Below are 16,413 nucleotides of genomic sequence, written 5' to 3'. Positions count from 1 at the left end.
TTTTCTTTTTTAAGGGCACCTTTGCTAGAGGGTCACATCAAAACACACCACATTGTATAGACTATACCTGTTGCCGTGGAGTCGCTTCCGACTCATATAGATGATAAGTACGGTCATAGCTAGTCGTACGAATACTAGGAAACGGACTAAAAATCCAGACTGGAGACGCCCTATGTGCTTGACATTTTATATATTTCTTACCATTCCAGAATCTAGACAAGTTAGGGTGTAGATCAATCTTCCTATTCACTAAATATGAATGAAGTAATACTGTATGAAAGGGAGATTAAAAGATGCCAAAAGGGCCTTCAGCGCCGGTGCTGAAGCATCATCGGCTATAATCTAGTTAGAAGGTGTTCCGTTATTTTCTCCCCCATTCTCCATCTCCATTTGGCTGGTCTTGGGGAAGGAAGTCACCTGGAGCAACGTTACATGAAGATCCAGAAGTTTCAGCTCCCTGACTCATGCTGTGAAAGCCAGTGTGTATAGAGCTATTAGAAAGAATTTGCTAGTGAAGATGACAGCACAGTTTGATTTAGAAACCCACTGGGAGCTTCTGCAGTCAGGAAGGTCTTCTAGATCTGTCCTGTCCAATAGGGAGGCTGTGAACCATATGTGGCTACTGAGAATGTGAAATGCCCCTACTCCAAATTGCCATGTGTGGTAAGTATAAAATAAGCTCTAGATTTTATATCTAGTATAAAAAAGAATGTAAAATATCTTATTAATAATTTTTATGTGGATTACATGTTGCAATAACGGTTTATATGTATTGAGTTAAAGGAGATATAGTATTAAAATTAATTTCATTTATTTCTTTCTACTTTGTTAAAATGTGGCTATGAGAAAATTTAAAATTACATATGTGACTTAAATATTTCTCTTGGATGCAGGAGTTGGCAAACTACTGTCAGGGCCCAATTTAGCCCACTCCTGTTTTTGTGCATAAAGTTTTATTAGAACACAGCCATACTCAGTCATTTACTTTTGTCTATGGCTGCTTTTGTGCTATGAGGGCAGAACTGAGTGGCTGTGACAGAGACCATATGGCCTGCAAAGCCTAACATATTTACCGTTTGGCTCCTTAGAGAGAAAGCTTGCAGACCGCTGCTCTAAATAGTTGACATCAGTGTTGACTTAAATTATTTTATCATCATATAAGTTCAGACATAAAGATAGGTTTAAAATCCTTATGTTTGTTGCTCTTCTACAATTATAAGACAAAACAAATTTATAAATTAAAAGTATACAGAAATGAAGCCATTCAAATTCAAGTTAATATTGATGTGATAGGTGTTACTCTTTTGCAGAATGTATCATTGTGGGATTTGAATTTGAATGGTGAAATAGTGTAAAAATGTATTTGTGGTTTGCATTTCACTTGTAGATTGATTCTTTGATTTGAATGTAATAGATCTTTATTATCTTCATCATTGCTATTAATTTCCCTTTATAAAAACAAACTCATTTTAGACCACCCCTCTATTATATTGATAGCACAATCTTGTTGACTATTGACTAATGGCTTAGTAGTTAAGTGCTCGACTGCTAACTGAAAGGATGGCAGTTAGAACCTCCCAACCTCTTCAGGAGAAAGATGTGGCAGTCTGTGCTGGTAAAGATTACAGCCTTGGAAAATCTGTGGAGCAGTTCTACTCTGTCCTATAGCGTTGCTGAGTCAGAATTGACTCAAGGGCAATGGGTTTGGTTTTGGGTATTGACTGATGAACTATTAGAACTTCTTATGTTTGAAGATGAAATCTACAATATGCCTGCAATATAACTATTGCATGTACATCATTTTGCATGCCTTCTGCTACCTCTAATGCCCCCTAGTTTTTTTTGGAAATTACCGAAAAACATTGTCAATACAGTATGTCATGTTGTCATTTGGCCTGGCTTGTTGCAAGTTGACTTTTAATGAAAATTGTGAATATACACACAAAACACTGAGCAGTGGGCAGTACTCAATTACAGGATGTTCACCCAATTGATTCAGAATGTTTTTATGTTATTTTATTTTTTACAGGGCTGAATATGGCGTTCTAGTTGCTTTTATTGTGGTTTCTTGGGAGAGAGTTGGAATCTTAGATCTGCTCTCACTACCGTGTTCTTGGAAGTCCCCTATTTTATGTAAAAAATTTTAGTACCTTCAAAATTAAAGGCTAAAATGAGAAAAAAATGGTTTAGAAGAACTCAAGGACCACTTAAGAAACAGTGCTTTATACCTATCTTCTTTTTTTTAATTAAAAAAAAAATTTTATTGTGCTTTAGGTAAAAATTTACAGAGCAAATTAGTTTCCCACTTGATAGTTTGTACATAAAGTGTTCCAAGACATTGGTTGCATTCTCCACAATATGTCAGCACTCTCCTCATTTCTGCCCTCGGTTCTCTGTTTCCTTTCATCTGGATTTTCTACCCCTTCTTGCCTTCTCATTTTTGCTTTTGGGCTAATGTTGTCCTTTTGATCTCATATAATTGATTGTTCTAAGGAACATGTTCTTCTTGGATGTTATTCTTTATTTTATGGGCCTGTCTATTGTTTGGGTGAAAGGTGATTTATGAGAATGGCTTCAGTTCCAGGTCAGAAGAGTGTCTTAGGGCTATAGTCTTGGGAGTTCCTCCAGTCTCTGTCAGACCAGTAAGTCTAGTCTTTATTGTGAATTTGATTTTTTGTTATACATTTTTCTCCTGCTCTCTCCGGGACCCTCTGTTGTGATCCCAGTCAGAGAGGTAGGTCATGGTAGCTGGGCACCATCTAGTTCTTCTGACCTTGGGGTTGTGTAGGCTGTGGTTCATGTGATCCATTAGCCCTTTGGGCTAATTGCTCCCTTGAATCTTTGTTTTTTTTCACTCTCCTTTGCTCTAGACAGAAAGAGACCAATAGTTGTATCTTAGACGGCCACTTGAAAGCTTTTAAGACTCCAGATGCTACTCACCAAAGTAGGATGTCGACCACTGTCTTTATGAACTATGTGTGCCAGTTGATATGGATGTCCCCCAAGTCTATTATACCCATCCTCTTTTGATATAGGTTTGTTTCTTTTTTTGAAGTCTTTGGTAGAGCTGAGGAACTGATGATGTATTTACAACTATTGTTTTGATGTGTTAATTTGCATTTCATATTAATGGCCATGGCACTGTGTTCAAGGGGATGTACGTAAGTATGTACTTGGACCTAAAGTTCTTCCTTAGGTCAAAGATTCAGGAAATATTGCAAGTGCACCTACTTTCAGTGATATGACTAGAACCATAGAATCTTTAAGTGTGGTGGCTATGCATGGTTTTAAATACATTTGCATGTATTTTAAGACTGGCGCTGGGTGAATTGAAATAGGTGAAGTTTGACTTTCCATGTTCTGGGCCCTCTTACTTCATGTTAGACCCTACTCTCTCAAAGGTTAAAGTAAGTAAGACTGGGCAGATGTGTTGGAGTAAAGATAGTGGTGGAAGCACTTGCCATGCTTACTTTCCTACCAGGCCACTGAGAAATTCACGAGTCCAGAAAGTGGGTAGGATGTGGAGAGTGTGGGATGGTAAAGCCCCCTCTGAGGTGTGCATTTGAATGTGCTTAAAAACCAAACTACCTTGAATGGAGATAGAGATCAGGATGGAGTTTGAGGACGGAGGGAGAACTTCCCACCAGGTTGTGCTATTGGAAATAGAAGGCATGGCCCAGGAAAGTTGATGAAACAACAAAAAGAAGACAAACGCAACAACCAACCTCCAGCCTCACAACCTAGGTGCCACATTCTCTAGGATAAGCTTGATTAACCCATAGGCATCTTTTGTGCAGTTTCTGGAAGGTAAACTATTTTAACCACTGTCTTCTTTCTGCCCTAATCTCAAAATCAGGTTTCACAATCAGCTGAGCTTTCTTTTTTTTCCATTCTTCTCATCGCCTGCCACTGTATTACTTCTGGATGTTGGGAGCTCCCATTGTGCCTACTCTCCTTCTCTCAGCCTTTGTCTCTGGCCAGGCTTCCCCTTTGCGCTCAGCCCCTTCCCTGACTCTAGTCTCTGCAGAGTAGGGATAGTGCTGTCTTACTGGCCTAGCCATCCACTGTCTCACAGCCCTGAGTTTCTGCTGTTTCAACTCATTTTTACATCCAGAAAACCTGGAATTGCCATTCTTTGCATTTAAGAACAGTTAGGTATACTTCTCCATACTTTATTGGGATTGGGATGGAGGCAAAGGATGGGAAGAAGCAAAATGATGAGTGGCACAAGCGGGTAAAGTGCAAGAAACTTGGGCTATCGGGCAACAAATCCAATAAATTCATCTTTTAGCTCTGTGCGTTGTATGTGTATGAAGGGTTAAATTATAAAAGACAAATCTACAAGCATTGTTTATAGATAATAAAAGCATGACAAAGAGAAAAAAGAACTTTTGTTTTGATTTTCTTATAAAATTATTAATCACGTGAAAACCTAATTGCTTAGACCATTTTACTAGTCAATACTCACCATAAGAGCTAGGCATGTCACTATCTGTCATTATCTCTGTAAGTTTTATTTGGTTACTAAAAACTTTTTGCATATCTGCTCCAAACTTAAGAAGTTAAAGGATATTGCCTTTAATATGCCTGTGCTAAACCTAGAGCTGTTCTAACTGCTGAAGAGTAGTGGGGAAGAACGCCAGAAGAAACTGAATGGTGCTTGTAAAATAAGCAGCTGGGTTGACAAGAGGGTGGAAGGTTAAGGAAGGCTGGAGAGAAGGAGGAATAAATGAGGGGTGAGGGTCCTCTGGGAAGGAGGCCTGTGACAGATGCCAGAGACTCTGGGACAGAAGATGTCCCTCAGTTCTTATTTCTGGGGTGGGGAGGGGGGAGGACCAAGAAATAATTGGGTGGCCAGAAAAGGTCATAGATAGCTCATCCTAAACCAAAGGCAGGAATGTATATAATTCAAAAATAAAAGACAGGCTTTTGTATGGAGTAAAAACCTATTTTGGACAAAGAACAGAGTTTGGTGGTTGGGCAGAGATATTTCAAGACAAGTGGTCTTTGTTGTTATTGTTGAGTTCCATTGAGTTGATTCCAGCTCATAGTGACTCCGTGTCGCAGAGTAGAACTTCCCCATAGGGTTTTCTTGGCTGTAGTCTTTAAAGAAGCAGATCACTAGGTCTTTCTCCCGTGAAGTCTCTGGGTGGGTTTGAACTGCCAGCCTTTTGGTCAGCAGCCGAGCACCATGTAATATATAATAGCTGCCATTTTCTGAATACTTATTATGTACCAGTGATGTTTTAAGAGCTTTATCTGCATTTTTTTCCTTTAAACCCTTTCTCTGCTTAAAGAGGTGGTACAGAAAGATGAAGCATATTGCCCAAGGTTAACTTACCCAGTTTGTGAGTGGTAGAGTTGGGATTTGATGCTAGAGGCTGATACTCTTAAGCACTATGCTATAGCTATATCTGGAAAATTTTGGGGTCTGTGCTTATTCAGGGTGTGCTCAATACAATGTCCTCAGAACTTAGGCACAGGTGACCTACTAAGTTTCAAGCAAGTAAAATGTACACATAATACATAATCAGGTGATCTGCAGAAATTAATCTAAGAAAAAAACAGGTCTTAGGGCAGAGCTCTTCAAAATCTAATAGGCAAATTAAGGCACACTGAATGTGAAAGCGATATTTAGCATGATCCAGTATATTATCATGTTTGTATAAATAATATCCCAACAAAATGGTGGCCTGCTTAGAGTCCAGAAAAGGGGCATTATAAAATAGGAAATGCCTGCACAGGAAGGAGTATGGCAGAGACTGGCTAGCTTTTCACTAAACCAGTTTCCTCCTCTTCTGGGGCACGTGGCTGGACTACTTTTCCCAGCCTCCTTTGCAGTTCTAGCTAATGGATTGGAGGTGATGTGAACTATTTCTAGGCCTAGCTTATAGATTGCACACATGTACCTCCATGCTTTTTGCATCAGTTTGATGCAGAGAAGCAGGGTGATCTTAGAAGCCAAGAAGGAAAAACATTGCAAATTAATATTAAAATGCCAATTTAATTTTAAGACATAACCCAATCTGAGATGTTGAAAGTTAAAAAAGTATGCATCTTAATAAATATGTTAATGGGGTATTTTGAGCACTGGAGTGGTGCATCTGTATTGCAAATGGCATATTGACATTTGATTTATATCTCGAACTCTTATTCTCTAAGAGAATTTATCACCAGCATACTCATTTTAAGGGTACTCCTAATGGTTGTTCTTTAGGCAGAAGGAGTATGACTTCAGATGGAAGCTTAAGGATGTAGAAAGGAATGAAAAACCATAGAAAATGAAAATGTATGGGTAATCATAAGCAACTAATGACTGCATAAAACAAAAATAAGAATATATTTTGAACTTAAAATGTATTTATAAATAAAATGCTCAACAGCAATGGCATATAAGTTGGGAAAGGAGTAAATGGAATTAATGAAGGTTCATAAATCATTCAGGAAATGGTAAAATTATATATATTAGCCTTAGATAATTCAAGGTTGCATGTTTTAATCTGTAGGGTATCTACTAAAACAATATTAAAGAGAATGTACAACTAACAAACTAATGGAGAAAATGGAAAATAAAAATATTTAATCAATCCAAGATCAAGGAAAGAAAAAAAAAAGCAAGATAAAACAGGTGACATAAATAGAAAATAAAGAGTAAGATGGCTGATTTAAACCCAAATATTTAATGTGAATGGACTAAATAGTTTCAGACTGGATTAAAAAAAAAAAAAGCAAAATTGAATTACATGTTTCTTACAAAGTACATATTTAAAATATAATGATATGGAAAGGTTGAAAATATAGAAAAAGACGACTTTAAGCCTGGAAGCAGTATTAGTGATAAAAGGGCCATTTCATAACCATAAAAATGTTCAATACACCAAAAAGGTATAATTATTTTAAACTTGTATGCACTAAATAACATAGCTCCTGTTTTAAATTAGGTTCCTTAGATGAAGACTTTGAGATGAGGATTTATGTGAAAGTGGTTTATGAAGATGTGCCCCTAGGAAAAATCAGTGGAGGAGTAGGGAAGTAGGACAGGAAAGGGTACGGTAACAAGCAAAATCTGTTGGCAGGTAACTTTGTCTCAGTCCCACAAGAGAGCTCCTGAGAAAGAATTGTCATACCTTAGAATTATCCTAACCATGGGCATAGGAGCTGGAGTACCAATGTCAGCCGTTTGTTAAAGGATATATTCCCTGGGGTATATAAATTCCCAGGCCCTTCTAGCTCTCTTGAGAATGTGGGCAAAGTAGGCTTCAGCAGCCTGTGGGTAGCCCTCCAATAGAGAGGTGTGAGAACCTGCTGTAAGGAGTGAAAACACTCTGGAAACTGGTGTACATGAAAATGGTAAGGGGAGTGGAGAGGATGTGGGTAGAGAACTGGCATCATCTAATACAGCCCACCTCTTCCAAGTTCAGTTCTGCTTATATCTTGCATTGAATTTATTTTGCTCTTTCTTCAGGATGATGGTAGTTGGTAATTTCTATTAAAAAAAACTTATAAGGTGCTTAATTAACTTATAAGAAGATTAATGAAACATGTTACAGCCCTCTCTGCTGTGGTTGGTTCTGAGGCCATAATTTATGTTATTTCTCTACCATCTATTCTAGAGTCCTCTCCCCCTCACTTGGTACTTCTGCTGGCCTGTGTTGTTTTCCTGGTGAGGTGACCCAGACTTTCATCCTTGAGGGGCTTGAATTTCTGGTCACCATGTCAGGCCATGGTTTCAACTGCTTTATCTGTGTGTTCCTTGGCTTGTTCTGCATATTGCCTGATTTCCTTCCTGATGTCTTGAAGGGCTCTGTATATTAATCTTTTGTATTCTGCCTCCAGTAATTCCAGGAAGGCACTTTCATCTAGAAGATCCCTCGATTCTTTGTTTTGAGAGCTTGTTGAGGCAATCATGGTCTGTTTCTTTATATGACTTGATATTGACTGTTGTCTCTGAGCTATCTATAAGTTATTGTATTAGTTTATTTTATGTTTGCTTACTGTATCATAGCTTCTTGCTTTGTTTTGTTTTGATATGCCCAGATGGGTTGCTTGACTGAGATAGCTTGATTATTTTCACGTTTGGAGCTCTGACGTCCTGTCCCCAGATGGCTAGAGCTGTTATCAGGTATATCAGTCTAGGAGTCCATTCACTTTTGTTGCATGAATTCAGCTCAGGTGTCCAGGTAGCTGATCAGCAAGTGTGTGGTACAGGCTCCGTCCTACAGTCTTAGAGGGGCAGGGGTGATTGGTGTAGGTACCGGTATCTGATTGCAGCAGGGGTCATGCTCTGAACAAGGCAGGGGGCTGAGAATCGTCCCTCAAGTGTCTCTGAGGAAAGTGTGTCCCTGTTCCCTAGAGCATACAGGTGGGTGGGCTCTGTAGGCAGACCGTGGGCACCCAATGTTTTTGATTTTAAGGACTGGGAGGTACCACTTATCCTTGGACCCCTGTTGCAGGTAGCTGGGTGACCTGAGTGGAGCCGCCAGTCCTTAGGCCCCTGATGTGGGTAGGTGAGGACCCTGTTTAATGGGCAAAGCAGTGTCAGACATCAAACATCCACCTCTCCACCACACAACTGAAACAGTTGTAGTTTGCCAACAAGGGCCTATTCTCCTGTAACAGGCCCCCACACAGGTCCATGCAGAGGGGAAAGGTACTCAAAGTCCACGGACCGTTTATGCCTGGACAGGAGCCGCTTCTGTCCTGAGCTCTCCAGGTGAGTGGAGCAGGCAAATTATCTTTTCCCCCAATTGCGAACTTATTCCTTCTTCAGGGCCTGGAGGATGGCTCTAGGCACTCAGCAGGGCTTATCTCAGGCCCAGGGAAATCAACAGCCGCTGAAGCCGGCTTGGGGGTGGGATGCGCGGTAAAATATCCGCAAGTACTTAGCTTTTGCCGAGAGCGCTATTATTCTCTGGTTCCAGAGGTGTGAGTAGGCTGTATGGCTGGCTGCTTCTTCCTGAGGAAACTGTGGCCTAATGCTAATACCAGCCCACTGCAGCCACTCCCGGGAATGGTGCCTGAGGGCTCCCAGCAATTCAGGTCCGGTAATTCCTCTCCGCTTCTGAACAGTCTCTTCCTCCTCCTGCCTTTCAGTTCATTTTCTAACCTTGCCCTTGATGTTCAGGGCTCCTAGCTTGTCATAAATACATTTGTTTTCACTTGTTTTTTCAGGTCTTTGTTGTAAGAGGGCTTGCTGGAAGCGTCTATTCTGCCATCTTGGCCACGCCTTCCAGGCCATGGTTTCTCTAATTGCCAGTTTACAGTTAAAACCAGGAGGAGGAGCTCCAAGGGACACCAAGTATAGGTAGGTAGGTAGTCCGTGACATACGATGTACAGGTGTGCCTCCCTTAATGTCCTATCAGGCAAGGTCCTACTGCATATATGTTCGTGGGCTGGGGCACCCAGCTGTCTGAGTGCTGGGATGCCAGACCCTCATCTTGAGATTGGAACTCCACTTCTGCCCAGCTGCTGTGTGGCCCAGAAGCCACCTAGTCTGCAGCCATGGAGGCCCAGGCCCAAAGTCCCAACTTTAGTCCTCTTTGATTCCTGTGACTCAGAGGGTTTTGCTCGGTGTGGTCCAATAGGGCAAAGATGGAAAGGTATGCACCCGCAGAAGCCCCAGTCCTGGCTCAGGCTCCCTCAACCCTTTTGGCCTGCACCATCCCCTCCCTGGTAAGTTCTCACAGGCAGGCTGGACTTCCCTGCAGCTGGCTTAGAGAAGATGGTGACAGCTGGACAGAACCTGGCAGAGCACTCCCTTGAGACATCTGCAATGTCCAAATGACATAACGTTGTATTTTACAGAAAATATCATGCACATTAAGCATTGCATACCTGTATTCCAGTTATGTTGAACTGCACTTATCATCATCTGTTGGTTTTTTTGGGGGGGATATCTTATTGTTACTAATATGTACTACATACAGTGTTGCAGTGCATAATTTGCTGATGTTATCATTCTCATGCTAGCCCCCAAAGATAAAGATCAGATTTATAAAGATATTGATAATAAAAGGTAATAATAATGAAAAGAAAAGATGAGGTATTTGACTTACATCAGAACTGACTTATGACAGAGTCAGTGGACCAGAAACCCTGTGGTGAGTCAAGAACTACTTGTAATAGCCTGGGATTCTTGAGGTTATTTGTATCTATTGTATCTAGCAGAGTAGAAATACTATACAATGGTGTGTTTGGCACAGCTCTTCCCATCTCTACTTTCAGAGATGTCATGTTTGCTTAAAGCTGGCCTGGTAAGAGTATTTACAACATGGAAATCAAAAAACACTACAAATTAGGGCTTGACTTATTGTTTTGTCGATTGTCTAGACCAGGGTTTCTAAACCTTGGCACTATTGACATTTTGGATAGGGGCTGACTTGAGCATTGTAAAATACATAGCAGCATCCCTGACCTCTACCCATTACTTGCCAGTAGCACCCTGTCAGTCATAACAAGTATTGCCATTGCCAAATGTCCCCAGAAGGGCCAAATGCAGATTTAGTTTAATAATGTGTCATATCTATAGCTGTTACATTATGAGCACAAAAAGCTGAGTTCTTTCAGTATTTGAAAACTGTTGTGCAATTCAGCAAAGGCTTTACTCAGGTCATTGATGAATGAGTGCGGTTTCGACATACATCTTTGTTGTCTTGCTCTTTAACGTAAATGAATATATCAAGCAACATCTGTGTTGCAATTACCCTTGTTCGTAACATGCAACCATGCAAAAGTTTTGCAAAGATAAACAAAAGCATTTTATGAGAATCAGTTGGCTACATGGAATTTATAATAAATGGTGTTGTGCATTTAAAAAATATTTTTAGGTTGATTTTATTTTTCCTTTTAAAGGACAAACTTTTGGAATGTTGACCCCCTCTCTTGCGTGTTTGTTTACTATTTCATTAATTTCTGTTATTGTCTTTATTATTTCATTTCTCCTACTTCGCGTGGTTTTAGTTTCCAATTCTTTAGATAATTTCTTGAGACGAATGCTATATTAGATATCTACTACTGTATAAGAAATTATCCCAAAACTTAGCTTATAAAACTACACATTTGCTTGTTTCCTTTTTTACCAATCTCTTTCTATATTACTTTTTTTGCTTTCTCTCTTTTCTAGTTTCTTGTTCTTTTTCTGCCTCTTCTCTTTCTTTTTACCCTTGTCCCCTCTGCTTGATTGCTCTAAATATGGGGCTGAAATAAAGACCAAAGCAGGGTTTGCAAATCTATAGCCAACAGGCTGCATCTGGTCTGTAGACATGTTATGTTTAGCTTGTACAATGTTTTAATCATTGGAAATTCTACGTTAAAAAAAGGGTGGGGGTCTCTTAAAAAAGTAGATATGGCAACAAAGGGGCTATGTTCCCATATGGAAACAATAAGCAAAAGCTCACAGTGCATTTTCTTTAATTCCTTTAAAGGCAGTTAGGTCTATTTTAGGTCAAATATTTATCTATAAGTCTCACTACTCTCTCAGTACTCCTTCATGTACTGTCATATGTCACTCCGTTACAAGGCCCTATAGCCACTGAAGTTCAAGACTTCTGAAATAAGGTTGTATCATTTTCATTTTTTAATTAAAGCAAGATGAATTCCTACTCTCTAAAAACAGCCACTCCTCCCCTAAAAACAAATGACACAAGAAAACAGAAAACTAACACAATACCATAGCTAGTCAGGCAGCCCTCTTCTTTTATTTCCCATAGTCATCTCTAGTTATTCTAGGGGCTTGGAGAACAGGGAAATGGAAAGAGATTGGTCTTAAGGCCTGCAGCTGGCTTGCACTCTTACTGCTCCACACAGGGTGGTCAGTGCCTAGGGAATTGTTATGGAGTAGAAGGCTCCCCACTTTCTGGATACCCCCTTACATGTCTTTTTCAGGCCAGATACATGGTGGACTTTGGTTTATCCATTCATTCAGTAAATATTTATTGAGCGTCATCTGTGTCCTAGATACTCTTCAGGGTGCTGGGAATACCAGATTGAACTAAACAGACAAAATCTCTGCCTTTATGGAGCCCCCATGATATTGGGAGAGACAAACAGTAGATATTTAATAAGCCAGGTAGTGAGTGGTAAGTGTTATGAAGAAAGTTAAAACAAGATGTAGTCTACTGAGACCAGTATTGTAGATATAAAAGTTAGGGAAGTTATCTTTGAGGAGGTGACATCTGAGAAACACCTGAATGAAGAGAGGGACTGAACCATTTGACTCTTTAGGGGCAGAATTTTCAGTCTGAAGGGTAAGGAAGTGCAAAGCCCCTGAGGTGAAAATGTGCTACGTGTGTTCAAGGAACAGCAAGGAGGCTAATGTGGGAGGAGTTGGTTCGGTGAAGTAGAGAGTGGGTAGGAAATGAAGCAGAGTTTTGTAGGAGGCTTAAAAGCTTCTTTTACTGAAGGATTCAAGAGAGGGTCCAAAGGAAGATTGGGACCTGGGCTCTAAGTAAGTTATTCACACCTCTGTGTGACACAGGGAGAGCAAAACCTCTCTGGGTGGGCTTCAGGATGTTTGCTACTCCTCATTCCCTAACTCTTACCTTCTCCTTACTTCTCCCAGCCTGGCTGCCCTGGATCTCCTTTTAAATGTTCAGCATCAGGTATTGTACCCATTTCCTCAGAGCGTACTATCTCTCCATGGGATAATGAAGTCCCAGTCCCTTTGAATGTTGTGCAACTTCTGCCTCCTTTGGCCTCAGTTTGATGTCAACTTAGTCTCAATTTGTTCTAGTTCCTACTGACTCTACAGAGAGGAGAGGACAAGCTCTGGTCCCATGATAGGAAGGGGATGGAGGGCTGGAATAAACTGGAATGTTTCAACTTACATTTGTTCTTTCCACCAGCAGGGCTGTGTCCAGGTTTTCTCTTGAACTATCCAAAGACAAGAGCAAATTCACCTCTGTGTTTTAGTTTTTTTCTCTCTATTTTTTTAAAATTGTGCTTTAGTTGAAGATTTACAGAACAACATAGTTTCTCATCAAACAGTCTGTACACACATCATTCTATGACATTGGTTAACAACCCCACAACATGTCCACACTCTTCCCTCTCAACCCTGGGTTCCCCATTACCAGCTTTCCCATTCCCTCCTACCTTCCAGTCCCTGCCCCAGGGCTGGTGTGCCCCTTCAGTCTTCCTTTTTTCCATGGGCCTGTTCAATTTTTGGCTGAAGGGTGAAGCTCAGGTGTGACCTCATTACTGAACTGAAAGGGTGTCCAAGGGCCATACTCTCAGGGTTTCTCCAGTTTCTGTCAGCCTAGCAAGTCTGGTCTTTCTTTTTGAGTTGGAATTTTGTTCTACATTTTTTTTCCAGCTCTGTCTGGGACCGTCTATTATGATCTCTGTCAGAGCAGTCAGTGATGGTAGCCGGGCACCATCTCGTTGTTCTGGACTCAGCCTGGTGGAGGCTGTGGTAGATGTGATCCATTAGTCCTTTCGACTAGGGTTTTCATTGTATCTTCAGTTTTCTTCATTCTTCCTTGCTCCCGAAGTGTGAGACTAGTCAAATATCCTAGATGGCCACTCACAGCCTTTTAAGACCCCAGATGCTACTCATCAAACTAGAATGTAGAACATATCTTTTATAAACTATGTTATGCCAGTTGAGCTAGATATTCCCTGAGATCATGGTCCTCACAGCCCTCAGCCCAGCAATTCGGTCCCTCAGGGAGTTTGGATGTGTCTATGGAGCTACTATGACCTTGTATGTTGTGTAGTAGTTTTCTTTGTCTAGTCCAAGGGTTGGCACACTATCACCCATGGACCAAATCCCAGATGCCTGTTTTGGTAAAGTTTTATTGGAACATGGCCACACTTATTAAAGTAATGTCTAAGTCTGCTTTTATGCTACAATGGTAGAGGTTAGTAGTTGCTACAGAAACAGACTGGCCTGCAAAGCCTAAAATATTTACTCTCTGGCCCTTAACTGAAAAAGTTTGACCATCTGTGATCTGGTCTGTAAGAGAAATGTATATATCTTCTAATAACACAATTTTAAGTCTCTATCTTACAAAGTAATAACTGTCCTTATTATGCTAAGGCATTGTCCTTTGTCTGGCTTGGTTCCGTCATTATAAAGGGTCTCTGACTGCCAAGGTCTCTGGCTGAGCCATTTGGTTAAATGGCATCATGATCACTTGGTTTCTCCCTAATCCACAAGGCTTTCCCCTGAGAGGAGGAGTGGGGGCTTAAGTTCAGCTTGTCACACCTGTAGTCTTCAGTTAATTTTTTGATGTGTGACTCATGGCTGTTAACAGAAATGTATGTGGTCAAAACACTGTGGAAGATTTTTCAAACTACCAGAGAAAAGTGTTAACATGTGTTCATAGATGAGTATTTTGAGAAGGGCTCAAAGAGAAATTAAACATGATTGCCACTTGTAGTTGCACTTGGATGTATGTTTTACAACCAGATTCATATTTTTAAAATATTTTAATATTAATACTAATGGGTTTGACATGTGTGTTAGGGAGAGAACACTGGAATCTTGGAGTTGAATGCTAACTTGGAGAGAACATACTTCCCCTTTCTTGACATGCCAAGTTTAAGAATTTCTTTGGAGATGATCATTACATATAGTGAACGACATCTGGAGTAGACATATGTTATTTTTCCACTGCTTCTTCCCTTGGTTAATTGCTTCTCTCCCATTTCATGTGATCCTGTTGGGTGCATGACTGGGACTGACCCATAAAAGTACTCTTTTCCTGTGCTCACAGTTATTGGTCCAGAGAGGGCATTTGACCCAACCTGGAGCATCCTTCCTTTTCTTGTGAGCACTGGTTGCTAGTGCTCTCACTTTCTTCTTTACCTTTCTAAGGTTTCTGCTTTGCCCCAGAATGATGCTGAGTTCTAATTTGTACTGGATCATTGGGGTAGATTGTAAGATTTATTTAAATTTTAAAATAGATTGTATTTTTTACAACAATACCACTCATCCCACAATGGCAATGTGAATTTGCCACTTCCCATTAAGAGATGGAATCTAATACTTCTCCTCTTGAATGTGGCCTGGCCTTAGTGACTTGTTTGACTAGTAGAATGCAGCAGAAGTGACAAATAATATGCTGGATGAATTTTGGACCCATGCAATGAGCATCCAGATCAAGAACATTACCAGCACCCATAAGCCTCCTTGTGCCCCCTTATAGTTTCTAGCTCTGCCAAGGTAGCCTCTTATTTAGACTTCAGACACGGTAGCTTAAGTTTGCTTGTTTGTGAGTTATATGTAAAGAGAATATTTTGCTCAACTTTATGTTTGTGAGAATTGTCCATTTTGTTGTGTGTAATTAGTTGTACTTGTTCATTCTCATTGTTGTAGTCCATTGTATAAGTATGCCATAATTTTTTTAATCCAATTTACTGGTAATAGACATTGGGTAGTTTCCAGTTTTTGGTTCTCATGAATAGTGCTGCTGTGAACATTCTTGCCTGTGACTTTTGGTAAACATTTGTACACGTTGCTGTTGGGTATATACTAGGAGTGGAAGAGATTATGTTCATCTTTTGTAGGTACTGCCAAACAGTTTTTCAAAGAAGTGGTACCAACTCATATTCCCATCAGCAGTGTGTGAGCTCTACCTCAACATCTTGGTATTGCCTGTCTTTTTCATCTTAGCCATTTCGTGAGTAATTTTATTTTAAAGCAGCATCTGATTTTAAATTGTTGAAAGGCTAACTAATTTGCTAGATATCAGAGAGAATCAGTAGATGCCATTCTTGAAGAGGTTGCAAAAATGTACAATTTTTAGAAAATTTTGGAAAATGTTGCTAATTATGTAAGTAATGTGTGTTTTCTGTATTATTTTATAAATTTAAGTATCATTATGATGTATATATTTTAGAGGTACATGCCCACTTTGGGCCATAAAAATACTGATATGAACTGAGTGGTTCCAAATTAAGAAAATTCCCAAATTTAGACATAACAGTGAGCATCTCATACTGTGATGGAAGAAATATTACTAAGTTTCCCAGATATTACCAGCTCACAATAACTATCCTTTATGGAAAAACATTTCTCTGGTACCTCTTCTATCCACTGCGTGAGAACTGTAGCCCATCTCCGTTCCTCATAATAGTTCAGTAAGTCCTCATAGGTGACTTCCCCTAGGCTCTGAGATATAGGAGCAAGGTACCCACTGACTTCCTGCTCTACTGCTCCCATTTGCTGGGGTAGTGCCTGGGCTTGCTGCCTAAGCCTGAAGCAGGAGCCATCCTGACACTCACCCAAGGTGCTGCAATGACCCACTGACGTACACCAAACTACAGCACCAACTGCACCTGCTCTGTTGCTGTTGAAATTGCTGGTACGGGAGTATTGCTAGCACTTGCATCTTCAATGTCCTGCAGAGATGTTAATGAAACAGCTCTTTCTAGTTTTGCTGGCTTTTTAAATTCATGGACCTGGGCCA

Source organism: Loxodonta africana, chromosome 10 (assembly GCF_030014295.1).
Source record: "Loxodonta africana isolate mLoxAfr1 chromosome 10, mLoxAfr1.hap2, whole genome shotgun sequence".
Classification (NCBI taxonomy): domain Eukaryota; kingdom Metazoa; phylum Chordata; class Mammalia; order Proboscidea; family Elephantidae; genus Loxodonta; species Loxodonta africana.
This window is presented reverse-complemented; position numbering follows the sequence as displayed.